Genomic DNA, 14,733 nt, shown 5'->3' on the forward strand with positions numbered 1-14,733 from the left:
AATTGCATCGCAAGGCACACATAAGGGGCACGCAAAGTCCTTCCAATTTCCCAAAGGTTAGGGACGGTTCTTGATAATCAGATGCACCACAGACGCGCTAATTGGCTTTATTGAAACAGCATATTGCAAGACAAATTGTATTTTCAAGGGACTAAATGAAGATGAAATTAGAAACGCTAAAAACTCGCTTTGGATCACACATGACTCATGCTCCCAATGACTTCAGAATCGCCACCGGCCAGTTATAAATACTGCCTTAATTCTCACGTGGTAGGATAAAGCCAATTAATAAGCGTGAAGAAAGCATTCCTTTTTATAGCATTCACAGAAATGGGAAATGACAGACCTTGAAGCGCAGGGCAAATGAGACCACAGTTCTCAGAATGTGAGGTCAGCATCCTTCAGGGGAGCTACAAGGTCTTTGCTGGCTCCTTGCAATCTTTTGATTGGGCAAAGAGATGGAATGCTCTCCTGTCTGTTCCTTTCCAATCAGTGCTACAGTCACCTTTGCAAATTGAGCATCCTCACAAAATGTCTCATGGGTGTGTAAGGGCAATATAGTCCAAAGACCCTAGAGACCACTGCGCATAGGGATGTTCTCCCCTGAAGGACAGAATCCATGTCAAGGTGAGTGGATCACCTACTTTGGGAAGGGTGTAGGGGGTTTCATTGCTCTATAGCAGTGATAGCCAAACTTGGACCTCCAGCTGTTTTGGGACTACAGTTCCCACCATCCCTGACCACTGGTCCTGTTAGCTAGGGATGATGGGAGTTGTAGTCCCAAAACAGCTGGAGGGCCATGTTTGGCCATCACTGCCCTATAGGAATACAAGGCACCTCTCATTTACAGGGCAGGGAGTAAAACTTGGGGCTACATTCTAGTGAGGCTGGGACTGCATCTATTTTCTCCCTTAGCTGACCCCTGTTCCTCTCTGCATAGCTCCACCCTGAGTTTCATTTTTTGAGATTTTTGAAGTATTATGAGTATTGAGTCATTAAAACAGTGGTTCCCAAACTTTTGGGGGACATCCTTGCTTGGTTCCATAAACCGGTGTAGTGGTTAAGAGCGGTAGATTCATAATCTGGGGAACTAGGTTCACGTCTCCGCTCCTCCACATGCAGCTGCTGGGTGACCTTGGGCTAGTCACACTTCTCTGAAGTCTCTCAGCCCCACTCACCTCACAGAGTGTTTGTTGTGGGGGAGGAATAGCACAATAAAATTCAAAACAGTAATGATTAATTGCACATTTATTCAAAAATTCAATTAAAACTATTTAGTTGGTTTAATACAGCAAAAATGATTAATTTGACCCAGTGATACCAGGTTTTCATATAGTCGTGTACACCTTCAGCACCCCCCTGCCACCCCCTTGCCTCTTTGTGTCCCCCTATGTGTAGGAATTTTGAGGAAGGTAGGATATTGATTAAATATAATCCCTCCTCACTCACACTAGTGAGCAAGCAGCAGAGCACATTCCATTGCAGATTGCTGGAAGCAAGTTGATAATTCATTAGAATCCTTTAAATTAAGCAATCCAGTCTGGCTTGTCCAGTCTACATTGTTCCTGGTAAGTTTCCCCTTTTATTTCCCTCTTAAAATAATCACACAACAGTATTCTTTAAAAGTAAGAGTCAAGTTTTACTTTCATTCAGTTCACAGCAGTAATCTGAAGGCAGGCTTTATCTTGTGGTTAACAGTTACATTTGTAGAGAAAAGAAGTCTGAGCTAGACCTCAGACTTTGTATCTTGTGGCTTCCATCCTTTGTAAGGATGAGCCATGTACTGGCTAGGAGCCAGAAGAGGAGGTCCAAGAGAGAAATCCAAAAGGAGAAAATGGAAAAAGGGAAGATGACTGCATGGCTAGCCCTTTTACAGGGTCTGCTAGGGTCATGTCCATCGACGTGGTCACACACAAGGGAGGAGGCTCCAGAACAGGTATGACAGGACGTCCTCCCTGTCTGGAGCCACAGTCCCTTGTGTGTCCACTCTAGGCAACAGGAAAATGTTGTACTTGACTGCTTCAGTGATGATACATCCCACACTGTAATTCCACTGCCCCTTAGGGCATGGGACCACACACTCTGGGAACTGCTGCATTGAAAGGTTCAGGAGTTCTGCACCTTTATTCCTTAGTGAGTGATGGAATGAGGCTTTAAGGATGGTGTGATGGCCTGGGATTCGGGCTCGGATGCTGAACCTGAGGGATCCCAGCCTGCACAGGAGTCCCCGCCTCCAGAACCAGCTGAGCCGGGACTGGGGCTTGAGCCTGAAGGGTCCTCACCTGTGCTGGATCCTCAGGTGCAGGCATCAGCTGAGTCTGCTCTGGCTCCTGAGGCGACGGAGGACCCATTGCCTGCAGGTGCTCCACTCTCAGCCCCATCAGAGGAAGCTGAGGTTGCCTCTGGGTCCGGTAACCCTCCAGCCTCTCCTGAGCTACAGAGGCTCAGGGCAGAGAGGCGGAGGGAACTAAGTTCCTGCAGGAGGAGTGCTCGCCTCCAAGCCAGGAGAGGCGAGTCACCTGTGGACTGGGGCCGCCCTATGCCTCAGGGCAGATAAAAGCCGGTCAGCCCCAGTCCCAAGTTGTGGGAGCAACATTGTTGGTTGCTAGTTCCTGCCTGAGCTCCTGACCCGCCCTGGCTCCCTGCTTGCATGCCTGTTCCTGACTTCACCCGACTCCCTGCCCTGCACCCAGCTTCAACTACTACGGACTGCCTCCACGTTGCACCTTTGACCACGGACCGGACTTGGACCTTGCCTCTCGAGTAACCCATGGGACCAGCACAGATGTGTTGCCTGCCTTGACCCTGGAACCCAATTCTCTCTCCTTTTGGAATCCTTTCAGCAGAAGCATAAGAAGGGCTCTGTTGGATTAATCTAATATGGCATCCTGTGGGTTGGTTTCAGAGTTTATCAACAGCTCTGCATTCAAAGAGTGGTGGCCAACCAGAGGCCCATGGAAAGCCTGCAAGCAGGACCTGAGAACAACGGCACTTTCCCCACTTCCAATTCCCAGCCACTGGTAACTGGAAGGTGGGCTCAGCTCCCCTTTGGTGTCATCATGATTTTTGAGTGGAAATTTCAGATTTAAAGACATGGACCAAAGAATGCACTTCTCCAAAGCCCCAAACTTCCTCTTGGGTTCTGCCTCCCCAGTGTGTGCATGGACATGTGCTCAGCTTACAAATCCTCTCCTACTCTGTCTTCTCCACTGCCCACTCCAGCTAGGCGTGCTGGATGTCCATTCAAAGACATACCACCTTGAGATTATCAAGAGGTATTTATATCGTCACTTCAATGTACTTGACACTTTAGAACTTGTTGGACCACAAGTCCTACGAGCTCCAAGCAGCATGATTGATGTTATAAGACTTGATTGACAGGAGTTGTAGTTAAGCATCTGGAGGATAACACAATATCTATTCCTGTTTTAGGTCAATGCCCATCACTGATTCCCATTCCTCTTCTGTCTCCTCCAGTGCCTCACAATATCCTTCAGCAAAGAATTCAGGTCTTTCTCCCACATGCAGTGGTGGTCAGCTGGGGAAGATGGTAACCTGTCTGTAGACCACTACGTGATCTGCCACTTCTCATGCTACAGCTAGATTTAGTTCTCTCTCTCTCTCTCTCTATTATAGATGCTACTTCCAACATCTTGATTACATAACGTTACTCATGACCAATGTCCCCCTTGGTTGCCAAATGCCTCACATTTCCGTATTTGCTGCTTTGCTTTGATTGGAAGGTTGTTTTGTGAACTTATCAGCCTTCCTCCACTGCCAGTGGCCTTATCCTCCTGCTTTTCCATCTGCTTGTTCTCCAACCCACTCAAATATCTTCTCTACTTCATGCGCACATTTTCTCAGTCGCCCACACTTCTATTCATTGCACCAGGCACTGAAAGTCGGTTCATCTAGAAATGATTAATGAGAGGAAATTACAAGTGAAGATGAACAACACAGTGGCTTCTTTGTCTTCATGAGACCTGGTGCATGAGGCTCAGGAACTCATAAGTATCATTGTCACCAAGGGGGTATTGATGCTTCAGAAGTTGAAGGCTCACACTCAGTAATGAACTTTAAGTTTGACTTCCCCATGGCCTTGGTGGTACCTTTCATTAATTTTTAGACTCTAGACTTAATGGGCTTTGGGTGGTAGTGATCTTGTTAGATGGCAATGAGCATTACTTCACTTACTTCAAAATGTGGTAAGTCAGGATCCCTGCTGCTTTAGTGGACTCCTCTTGCTCATTCTTCTGAATTGGACCCTGAACTGCTGTTCCAAAGTCCTTGGTCTGCACTGAAGCAGCTCTGGGCAAGTCCCAATCCGAGGTAGTACAGTGAGCACATGAAGCTGCCTTATACTGAAACACACCATTAGCCTATCTAGTACCTAGCAATGTGGTACCCTCTAGATATTTTGGACTACAACTCCCATCAGCCTCAGCCAACATGGCCAATGGTCAAGGATGCTGGGAGTTGTAGTCTCTAACATCTGGAAGACAGCATCTTGGGCACCCATCATCTAGATGTTGCCAAACTACAGATGTTGCCAAACTACAGCTCCCATCATCCCCTGACCATTGGCCCTGTTGGCTGGGCTCTTGGGAGTTGGAGTCCAACAACATCTGGAGGGTGTCATGTTGACTTCCCTTAAGGTAAAGGTAAAGGGACCCCTGACGATTAGGTCCAGTCGTGATCAACTCTGGGGTTGCGGCGCTCATCTCACTTTATTGGCCGAGGGAGCCGGCACACAGCTTCCGGGTCATGTGGCCAGCATGACTAACCCGCTTCTGGCAAACCAGAGCAGCGCATGGAAACGCCGTTTACCTTCCCGCCGGAGCGGTACCTATTTATCTACTTGCACTTTGACGTGCTTTCGAACTGCTAGGTGGGCAGGAGCAGGGACCGAGCAACGGGAGCTCACCCCTTCACGGGGATTTGAACCGCCGACCTTCTGATCAGCAAGTCCTAGGATCTGTGGTTTAACCCACAGCGCCACCCATGTCCCAGACTTCCCTTAATCTAGTGTAATATTGTGTGCCCCGACTGAAAGTGGCTGCCTGGTATGTGTGTGACTAAAGCCAACGTCTTTTCCTGAGCTGCTATCTGAGATCTTTTGTCCCCTGGAACTATTTCTGCTCTTTTTACTTCCCCTGCCCTGAGAGCTATTTTGATTATATTTTTTAAACGGGATATGAAGGGAGGAATTCAACATATTGCTATGGCAATCATTCTATCAGAAAACACTTCTCAGCTTGCCAGAATAAACAGTTACCGATACCCTTTTCCACCTCCCATTTGCTGTTCTGGGCCCCATTGCGCTAGCACAAGTCCTTGCACAGGCTTCTGCTACCAGGACTAGTTAGTTTAATCCCTTCCAAATATTTAAAGTTCAAGACTCTGTGGCAAACATCTGCTCTACCACTGAACTGTGGCACTATAGCATTGTCTGTGATATAGATGTCAAGTTTCTTTGGTAGACTTCCACAATTCCCTGAGTCAAATCTACCTCTCAGGGTTGTTTTGAGCCTACAGTGATGTTCTGATCTCTATGGAGGAAGGGTGGAATAAAAATGTTCAAAGGGAAGCAACCTACAAAATTAATCCCACAGCATCTATGGTCCTTAAGCTGAACATGTCAGATACTGACACTAGTAAATCTCTCCATCCTCTTTTTAAAAACGATCCCTTTAATCCCATTTCTGAGCGATGAACACCAAAAATTGTTTACCAAGTGGCTACTTCTGCCAATTTAGTTAAGATTATTGGAATGCAAAAATAGCAATCAGCCTGGTTACGCTTGACATGCATTTTATAATACGCCACAATAAAAGTTTTTATTATTAAATCTTAATCTCATTTTTTTATTTTACATGCTTGAATTCTCTCTTGCTCCCATTTTTAGTAGAGGAGCACGTGTTTGTTTTTTGATGTTCTGTTCTGAGTTTTAGAGATGTTTCATAGTGAAAACAAAGAATTTTGTTTTTTATCTGACTGCATAAAAAGATGACGTTGTAGCCGATGATGCTCTCCTGTCCCTGAAGATCAGGCTATCACATAGAAAGAACCAATAACTATGATGGGACAGTATTCCAGGGACAGAATGAATGGATTTATGAGATAACTTGTACAGATCCGCAAATCCAGAGATCGCACAATGGTCCTTAGATTTCTGCTCTTCCTGCTATAACAAGCCTCTAAAAGTGGTGACCCACCAAGTCAAATGCAGACCACCAGGCATATGTATATGTCAGGCTGTCAGGTACTCAAATGATTTGTCCCCGGTGGGCCACCATACATGGTATCTGAGCACTATTTGGCTTAGGGAGGATCACCAGTTGTGCTGTCTTTTCTATAAGGATGTATTTACCAGTGGTGTGCATTGGCACTATGTGTGGGGCAAATGATGAGGTAAACCAGGGTGAAATCGTGATTGGCTAACATTGGTCACATGGGAGGTATCTAGTGAAGAAGAGACTCCATTTTATGTGAGGCAAGATGACCGTGTTTTAGAATCCACTGTGAACACTGTTAAGTTGAATAGAGTGTTGGGAGTGCTTCTTCTCTGCTTGAAAGAAAGAAAGCAAAGTTGCAGGAGAAGGTAAAAGTGGAAATCTCTCATAGGAGCTGCAAGGTATGGCCTAACTGAGATGTTGCTGTTGTTTAGTCGTTTAGTTGTGTCCAACTCTTCGTGACCCCATGGAGCAGAGCACGCCAGGCACTCCTGTCTTCCACTGCCTCCCGCAGTTTGGTCAAACTCATCCTGGTAGGTTCGAGAACACTGTCCAACCATCTCATCCTCTGTCGTCCCCTTCTCCTTGTGCCCTCCATCTTTCCCAACATCAGGGTCTTTTCCAGGGAGTCTTCTCTTCTCATGAGGTGGCCAAAGTATTGGAGCCTCAGCTTCAGGATCTGTCCTTCCAGTGAGCACTCAGGGCCGATTTCCTTCAGAATGGATAGGTTTGATCTTCTTGCAGTCCATGGGACTCTCAAGAGTCTCCTCCAGCACCATAATTCAAAAGCATCAATTCTTCGGTGATCAGCTTTCTTTATGGTCCAGCTTTCACTTTCATACATCACTACTGGGAAAACCAGAGCTTTTACTATACGGACCTTTGTTGATACAGAAGGTTGAATGCTGAGCTCTAGAAAGGGAGAAAAATACAGTTATTGGAAGTTGGAAGAAGAGACAGTAGGTCCATGCTTGGAGAATCATGTAACTGTTAATATTATTCATCTGTAACTACAGTGGTACCTCGGGTTAAGAACTTCTGGAGGTCTGTTCTTAACCTGAAACTGTTCTTAATTTGAGGTACCACTTTAGCTAATGTGGCCTCCCACTGCCACTGCGCCGCCACCATACGATTTCTGTTCCCATCCTGAAGCAAAGTTCTTAACCCGAGGTACTATTTCTGGGTTAGCGGAGTCTGTAACCTGAAGCGTCTGTAACCCGAGGTACCACTGTATAAGTTTCTGCAAGTAAAGTTTTTGAATGTTAATGTCTGGACATTGGTTTAATTCCCAATAAGGGTGTCAGTCATTTATATTATTTGAACTTCCTAGCTGTGATTTTGCTACCCTTACTTCAACAGTCATCCCTGCAGTTCCCTTTGAGCAGGACATAATGCCATCAAATATCATCACACTTAGAGGCACATGCCCTATTCTATTCAAAGCACATGGCAGCAAGGAGACCCGTACCCTAGCTGCCCCGGCTGTGAGCAACTGGGTGACTTCCTCTAGAGTACTATAAAAGGAAAACTTTTATTGAAAAAAGAATGGGCAGCACTGAAGGCCTCAGATCACCTCTTAATGAGAGACAGAGGACAGCAAAATCTAAAACGGGCTCATTATCTGCTCCAGGTCATGCTCCACCTGGACCAAATCAGGTGAGTACGCTCTGTGGATTTCTCCTCCATCTGTGCAGAAACTTAATGCTATGTTCAGAAAACTTTCCCACAACAACAGAAAGGCAATTTGCTTTCCCATATTCCCCACATTTATTTCATCTCTATTCACCAGCTGACCAGGTAGAAGCATTCTGCGTGAATGAGATTCTGAAAGGACATTTGTGTGAGTGGGCACTTCATATTTCTGAAGTCCTTCATTAGACTATTCAGTGAGCTGGGGTGTGCAGTCGATAATAATGTGGAGCTTATGTGGGATGGGGATGGGGACTGGGGTGCCTTGGCCAGCACTTGAGAGCATCTCAACGCTGCAAAGAAAGACACACTCTGATTGCTGTGGGCATCCCCAGCCTTGTGAAGACACCTGCTGTGATTAGCAGCATTTAGCACCTGACATGTAGGGACGTGGGTGGTGCTGTGGGTTAAACCACAGAGCCTAGGACTTGCCGATCAGAAGGTTGGCGGTTTGAATCCCCGCGACGGGGTGAGCTCCCGTTGCTCAGTCCCAGCTCCTGCCAACCTAGCAGCAGTGGCGTAGCGTGGGTTGTCAGCACCCGGGGCAAGGCAAGTAATTTGCACCCCCTAACCCGTGGATTTGCGCCCCCTAACCCGTGGATTTGCGCCCCCTAACCCGTGGATTTGCGCCCCCTAACCCTAACCCCCAGATGTTGCGCCCGGTGCGGCCGGCCCCCCCTGCACCCCCCACGCTACGCCACTGCCTAGCAGTTCAAAAGCACGTCAAAGTGCAAGTAGATAAATAGGTACTGCTCTGGCAGGAAGGTAAATGGCGTTTCCGTGCGCTGCTCTGGTTCGCCAGAAGCAGGTTGACCAAAATGTCCCAATTTACTTGTGGGGTGTTTTATATGTCTTCTTGTTATTTGTTTGTTTAGCCCATGCTTTTCAGTGAATTTCCTCCTTTGCTCTCCTAACGGCAAAAAGTCAATTTATTTATTTAAAAGGTGGATTTGTTGAGGTAGGGTGCTTTAATCCGCTGAAATGGCTTAAACCGAAGTTTCTGGTGCTCTTAAAGAAGAAGACAAATCACATGAGCTCTAAAACATGGTGATGGTGGTTCAATGAACTCATCCACCTGCCTCTCTTAAATTGACGTTCCTGCTCCTCTTCTGTCTGTGAGCAGCCAGATGACCTATTAAAAGTTTCTCTGCTGAAGTTAACACTGTTTACATCCTCAGGCATCCTCTTCCTCTTCCTGCCACCACAGCGAAGCATTTCTGACATCACAATGAAAAGTGATTGATTGTGATTTCTCCAAGAATCAGTGAAAAATCAGCCAAGACTTGCAGGCTGATTAGAAAAAAAGATGCTGTTTCTATTTATTCCCCAGCAATCAGCTGTGATGGCAGTGGGGAGAGAGGAAGAGAGAGAGAGGGCATTGCACTTTGATTACATTTTGGTTAACAAATTCTCCCTTGTTTATCAGATAAGCCTTCAAAACAAACCAGGTTCCATAAAAACAACATGCTTGGACTTTTCTTTCTTTGCAGTCCTAAAGGTGTCCAGACATCTAAGCTGTATTTGGACGTCTGATGCATGGTAGCAGCTAGCAGAGTGCATCTGGAAAATAGGTTACATTTTCGAGCATAATGTGTCTTTAGGACAGAAAGCATTTTTGTTCTTTGTTTCTCTCAGTCTTCAGAGAGAAAGGTCCTTTGACATTACAGATGCATCCTGTAGCCAGGGTCCAGGAAAGTAACCATTATTATTTTATTTATTAAATATCACTACTGTGACAAGCCAGATTGCATTGCATATTGTCTTAAGAAACTCACACGAGTTTGCAACTCGTTTTCTGCTGTGTAAACTTACTCTGCTAAGTAAAGGAACTTGCTAGTGCAAGTTAGGAAGGATATTAATAATACAGTGGTACCTCGGGTAAGAACTTAATTCGTTCTGGAGGTCTGTTCTTAACCTGAAACTGTTCTTAACCTGAGGTACCACTTTAGCTAATGGGGCCTCCCGCTGCCACCGCATGATTTCTGTTCTCATCCTGAAGCAAAGTTCTTAACCTGAGGTACCACTTTAGCTAATGGGGCCTCCCGCTGCTACCGCATGATTTCTGTTCTCATCCTGAAGCAAAGTTCTTAACCTGAGGTAATATTTCTGGATTAGCGTGGTCTGTAACCTGAAGCGTATGTAACCTGAAGTGTATGTAACCCGAGGTACCACTGTAAATATATCCTTTTCTGACACCCTCAACATTCCCACAGGCAGCAGTGAACTTTGCAGAGGCTCCATGCAGTGCACCCTGCCCCACCCTTGGGTACCTGAGCGGCTAGCTCAGGCATAAGCAAACTCAGCCCTCTAGATGTTTTGGGACTACAACTCCCATCATCCCTGCCCACTGGTCCTGTTAGCTAGGGATGATGGGAGTTGTAGTCTCAAAACATCTGGAGGGCCGAGTTTTCCAATGACAAAGGGTCATTGTTAGTTTTATTATTACTTTTTGCTACCTCCAAGCTTGGCGTAGCATGTCTCAATCTGAAATCTAACCAGAATGTCTCGTCTGTGCAGGCAGCAGAATGCTGATTTAAATAGACTAAATTTTCCTTCCTTTTTCATTACATTACACTGCATATAGATGAAGAAGGGAAGCGTGTGTGTGTGCACGCCTTATGATAAATCCATCTTTTTTTTTCAAAAGACCTCTCCCCTACCGTGGCATTTGTTCAAAGCGACGACTTAAAAAGAACTCAAAATGTAGGGCATTTTACGTCGATCCAAGCAGAAACAAACAGACTGCTGTGTCATGGGGAAAACATATCACTACTGTGACATTTTGGGCACAGGTGCATCACTAAGTTTTACTGAAGCTCAGAAAAGTGAAATTTGCAAGTGCTGCTGGAGGTGAACCACTTTGTATGGGTTTTTGGATAAAGCTGGGTACTTTGTGGTTTTGCAGAGATGCATCTGATGTATTTCCCCCCACTGTGTCCTCTCTGGGCATAAGATTTCTGTTTTTGATTGTTTACAGATCCAGAACTCAAACCAATTTGCTTTTCAAAATCCTCTGCAAACTTTGGTGCTGAGTATTTGCTAAACACTCAGGTATTTTCTGAACCTTTTTTGTTATAACCTTTGCTTTCTGTACTTAACGGTATCGGATAGTTGGCATGCAATGTGCTTTAGTGTCTGAGGGCATTTGATACATGACAGGCAGCAGCACTGAGCTTCTGATGGACTCTGACAGCATATGAGATCGTTTGTCAAGCATCAAATTATGTTGCCAATGAGTCTAAAGCAGTCTAATCTCAAGGCAAATTTTGCTTTCCAATTTTGAATTATGAATAGCAATTGAATTTTTGCATATTTATGAATAAGTTCCAGCTTTAGCGGATTTTCTCATTTCCTTTTGAGGGATGCTGGGTTGCAACCTCACTGGCTGCTAGCTTAATCCAAGGATGAGGCAGGAGACAAAAGCAGCTGCGACTTCTCTTGCCTGCTCCTTTCATTGCACCTGCTCCTTTTATCTACCTCCTTCCCCCACTTTCTGTGCAGCATATCTAGAGACCTTCTCATCACCTATTGTGGTTGTGAACTCCAGCTGGAGAAGGCTCAGGTGAGGGTCAGATGCCTCATCAAGCCCAGAAACAATCACAGGAAAGCCGTCCTGGCCAAGCCTGTGTCCTTGCCAGGCCATAGCTCTCCTGACAGATGATTTGGTCTGGAGCCACAGTGTGGAAATAAAGGATGAGATTACCCACCAGATACCAGGCACTCTACTATTCAAATTAGGCCCCAGTGTTTCTCTTACAATCCCCTTCTCAATGTGCCCAATTTGAATTCATCAATTTTAATCTAGCATGTCAATTCTCAAAACGTTCTAATTTAAACACTCAACAATTTTTGTATAATCTTGTTTGTTCTCAATAACCAAAATTATATTATCAACATATACTAGCAGAAAAGTTATTTCCCCATTTTGTTGTTTTTTCCCCATGAGACATCAGTTGAACTGAACCACATATATCAGTGTGAATAAGTTGCCATGGCTCTGTTGAACTTTTCTGGCTTTGCTTGGGAATAGAAGGTCTTGTTTCCTTCTCCAACAAACTATGTTCACATATTTCACTATTTAGGGCAACTTTACAATATTTAATTTCCATTCCCCTCACCAAACCTTTCTTTGGCAGGTCTGCTATAATCTTGAAGCCTCTGTGTCCAAGCCTTTTGTGCTACAGATGAACACAGGTTGCACTTGAACAAAATAATGAAAGAAACTAAATACAGCAACATGAGGTAGGCTCCATGGGGTTTTGACTGCCAAACATTGCAGGGGGAATTTGGGTAGCGTTTGGCACCACTTTAGAGTAAATAAGATGACATCAGGTTTTTGGCGAAACCGTGACCCTGTGGGTTATGGCACCAAAGCCTCATTTTTTGGGTTGCAGGAAAATGTGGGGTTTTCACCGCCAAACATTGCAGGTGGCCTTTTGCTGGTGTTTTGTGCCATTTTGGAGCGAATTGGATGACATCAGTTTTTCGGCAAAATCGTGACCCCGTGGGTTACGGCGCTGAAAGCTGATTTTGTTGGGCGCTTGGAAACATGGGGTTTTCACTGGTAAATGTTGCAGATGGCCTTTTGCTGGCATTTGGCACCGCTTTGGAGTGAATCAGATTTCCTTACTAATTTCCTGCAAGATTTTGTGAGATCTCATCAAAGTCTTGCAAGATGGCCTGCATCCTGGCCAGGCCTGAGTGGAATTGAAGTGACAGGCAGCCTTCCATGTGAATAACTCCCAATCCTTACCTTGTTTGGAGTGAGGCATTGCTTATTTTTATTCTTGGACTGCACTTTTGTGCAAGCATGGTAGATCGCAAAAGGTGTATGTGCACATGGTAGATCACAGGGTGTATGTAAACAAATACCCAAGGATCTCAGCTTTCCTGGCTTGGAGTAACACACACACACACACACACACACACACACACACACACACACACCTGCTGTTTTGTGCAAATCTGGTAGATTGAGAAACTAAAAAAATAAATAAAGGTGTGTGTTTCAGGAAAACAGCTGATTTCCTGCTGATTTCCTGCAAGATCTTGCGAGATCTCATCAAAGTCTTGCAAGATGTCTAGGAGAGCAAAATATCTCCAGAGATTTGGAAGAGATCTTGCAAGCTCTTTCAGGGACCAATGCCAGCATTGCTTCTCCACCAGGTGTGGAGGTGACATAGCTGGTGGTACAGCAGCAGTTCCTCCGGCAGGTGGCTCAGTGGTGGTGAGTGCCCCACTGGTGGTGGTGGTGTGGCAGAACAGGGTGGCACTTCCTGTTTTGCCTTAAGTGGCAAAATGGGATGGGATCTCAGGATTCCAGAACTTACAGCTGTCAGTTCTGCGGGAAGGCAGGAAAGGACCCACAGCCCACATGGGGCTCATTAAGTCAGGGAGGGTGTGTGTGATTCCTCAGCTGGAGAAGGCTCAGGTGAGGGTCAGATGCCTTGTCAAGTCCAGAAGCTATAACAGGAAAGCTGTCCTGGCCAGGCCTGCGTACCATTCTCCTCCCTCTGTCAAAACCAAGTGGGGGCTTCTTCCCATCACTCTCTCCTTGTTGTCTATTTAGGAAAAAGACAGGCTGAAGGAATTGTTTTCCTACATATTCACAGCTGTGCATGTGCCATTGCTCATCCATCTTCAGGACAGGTTGCTTCCCATTCACATGATTGATGGTGGGACTAGATGGGAAATACAAACAGGGGAAGGGAGGCATCCCTAGCTAGGAAAACATCCACCCATTTTTATCATCCTCTGGTGTGTTCTTCCCCCTCCTTTCCTTTTGTAGGTTCTCATCTGTTCCCCCTTTCCCCATGAATGGAGTCAAGCACCATAACTGATACAGTCACACCTCGGCTCCTGAACATCTACATTACTGTACGTTTCGGCTGCCTAACGCTGAAAACCCAGAAGTAAGTGTTCTGGTTTTTGAACGGTTTTCAGAAGCTGAACGTCTGACATGGCTTCTGCTTGAGTGCAGGAAGATCCTGGAGCCACTCAGAAGCCGTGCCTTGGTTGTTGGACATTTCAGAAGCTAAATGGGCTTCCGGAACGGATTAAGTTTGACAACCAAGGTTTGACTGTACACCCACAATGATGCAAAAATTGTGATCTTTGATTGAATATTAAATATAGATACAGATTTTGCTCTAACTTTCTCAATATTAATTGCATTTAACCTTCTAGATAGAATGCATTAGGTGTGATGTTTGTGTACCTGCATTTTGTAAACCCCATGCTTTCTTCCGCTGACCTTCTAAGGGTGGAAGGAAGCATCTCTGTTGCCTTCTCTGATGGGCCTCTCATTTGTTCTCCCCTTATGTGCCTCTTCTGTTTCCACCCTCCCGGGACCCACCTAAAATTTGTCACAGGTACCAGTGTCTACGTAAATGCCATTGTGTAAAGGTGAGTAATGGCCAGGTGAGTATTAATGTGTTTTGTTCACCCAAGTACCTGTTGTGCCATGCAGGTAGCCATCAGTGATTTTACTTTCCATTTGATTGATATCAAGAACCATTAAGATCCCACGACACAATGCTGTTCTAATTAGAACAGCAAATCGGTCTCCAGCGGTGACATCCCTCATAATTAAACACTGCGAGCAATCAGCTTAAAAGGGAGAGCTGCCAAAAAGGTATCATCAAAGTAGGACACAGGCCAAGTGACACATTTTCCTGCTGAGGGACTAGGGTCCTGGTCCACTGAAATGTGTGAAAGCTTTGGGATTGCTTCTGCAGACTCTCTATGTGCAGCAACCTATGGGCTGAGGAGACAAAGTCAGCAAAAGAGAAGAGAGAAGGTTAAGCAATTA

At 45.5% G+C, this 14,733-nt stretch overlaps 1 protein-coding gene and 1 long non-coding RNA gene across 2 annotated transcripts in view; both read left to right on the forward strand.

The window, feature by feature from the left end:
- Nucleotides 1-14,733, forward strand: part of LOC310753022 — a 225,682-nt gene that overhangs the window by 24,768 nt on the left and 186,181 nt on the right. The gene's annotated exons all lie outside the window — the stretch shown is intronic.
- Nucleotides 8,213-14,733, forward strand: part of CPLX1 (complexin 1) — a 183,159-nt gene continuing 176,638 nt past the window's right edge. Inside the window, exon 1 of the mRNA XM_083594179.1 lies at nucleotides 8,213-8,224. The gene's annotated coding sequence lies outside the window, so the exon portion shown is untranslated. The remainder of the gene's footprint in view (nucleotides 8,225-14,733) is intronic.

Source organism: Podarcis filfolensis (genome assembly GCF_964270895.1).
Source record: "Podarcis filfolensis genome assembly, chromosome: 17".
NCBI classification, from domain to species: domain Eukaryota; kingdom Metazoa; phylum Chordata; class Lepidosauria; order Squamata; family Lacertidae; genus Podarcis; species Podarcis filfolensis.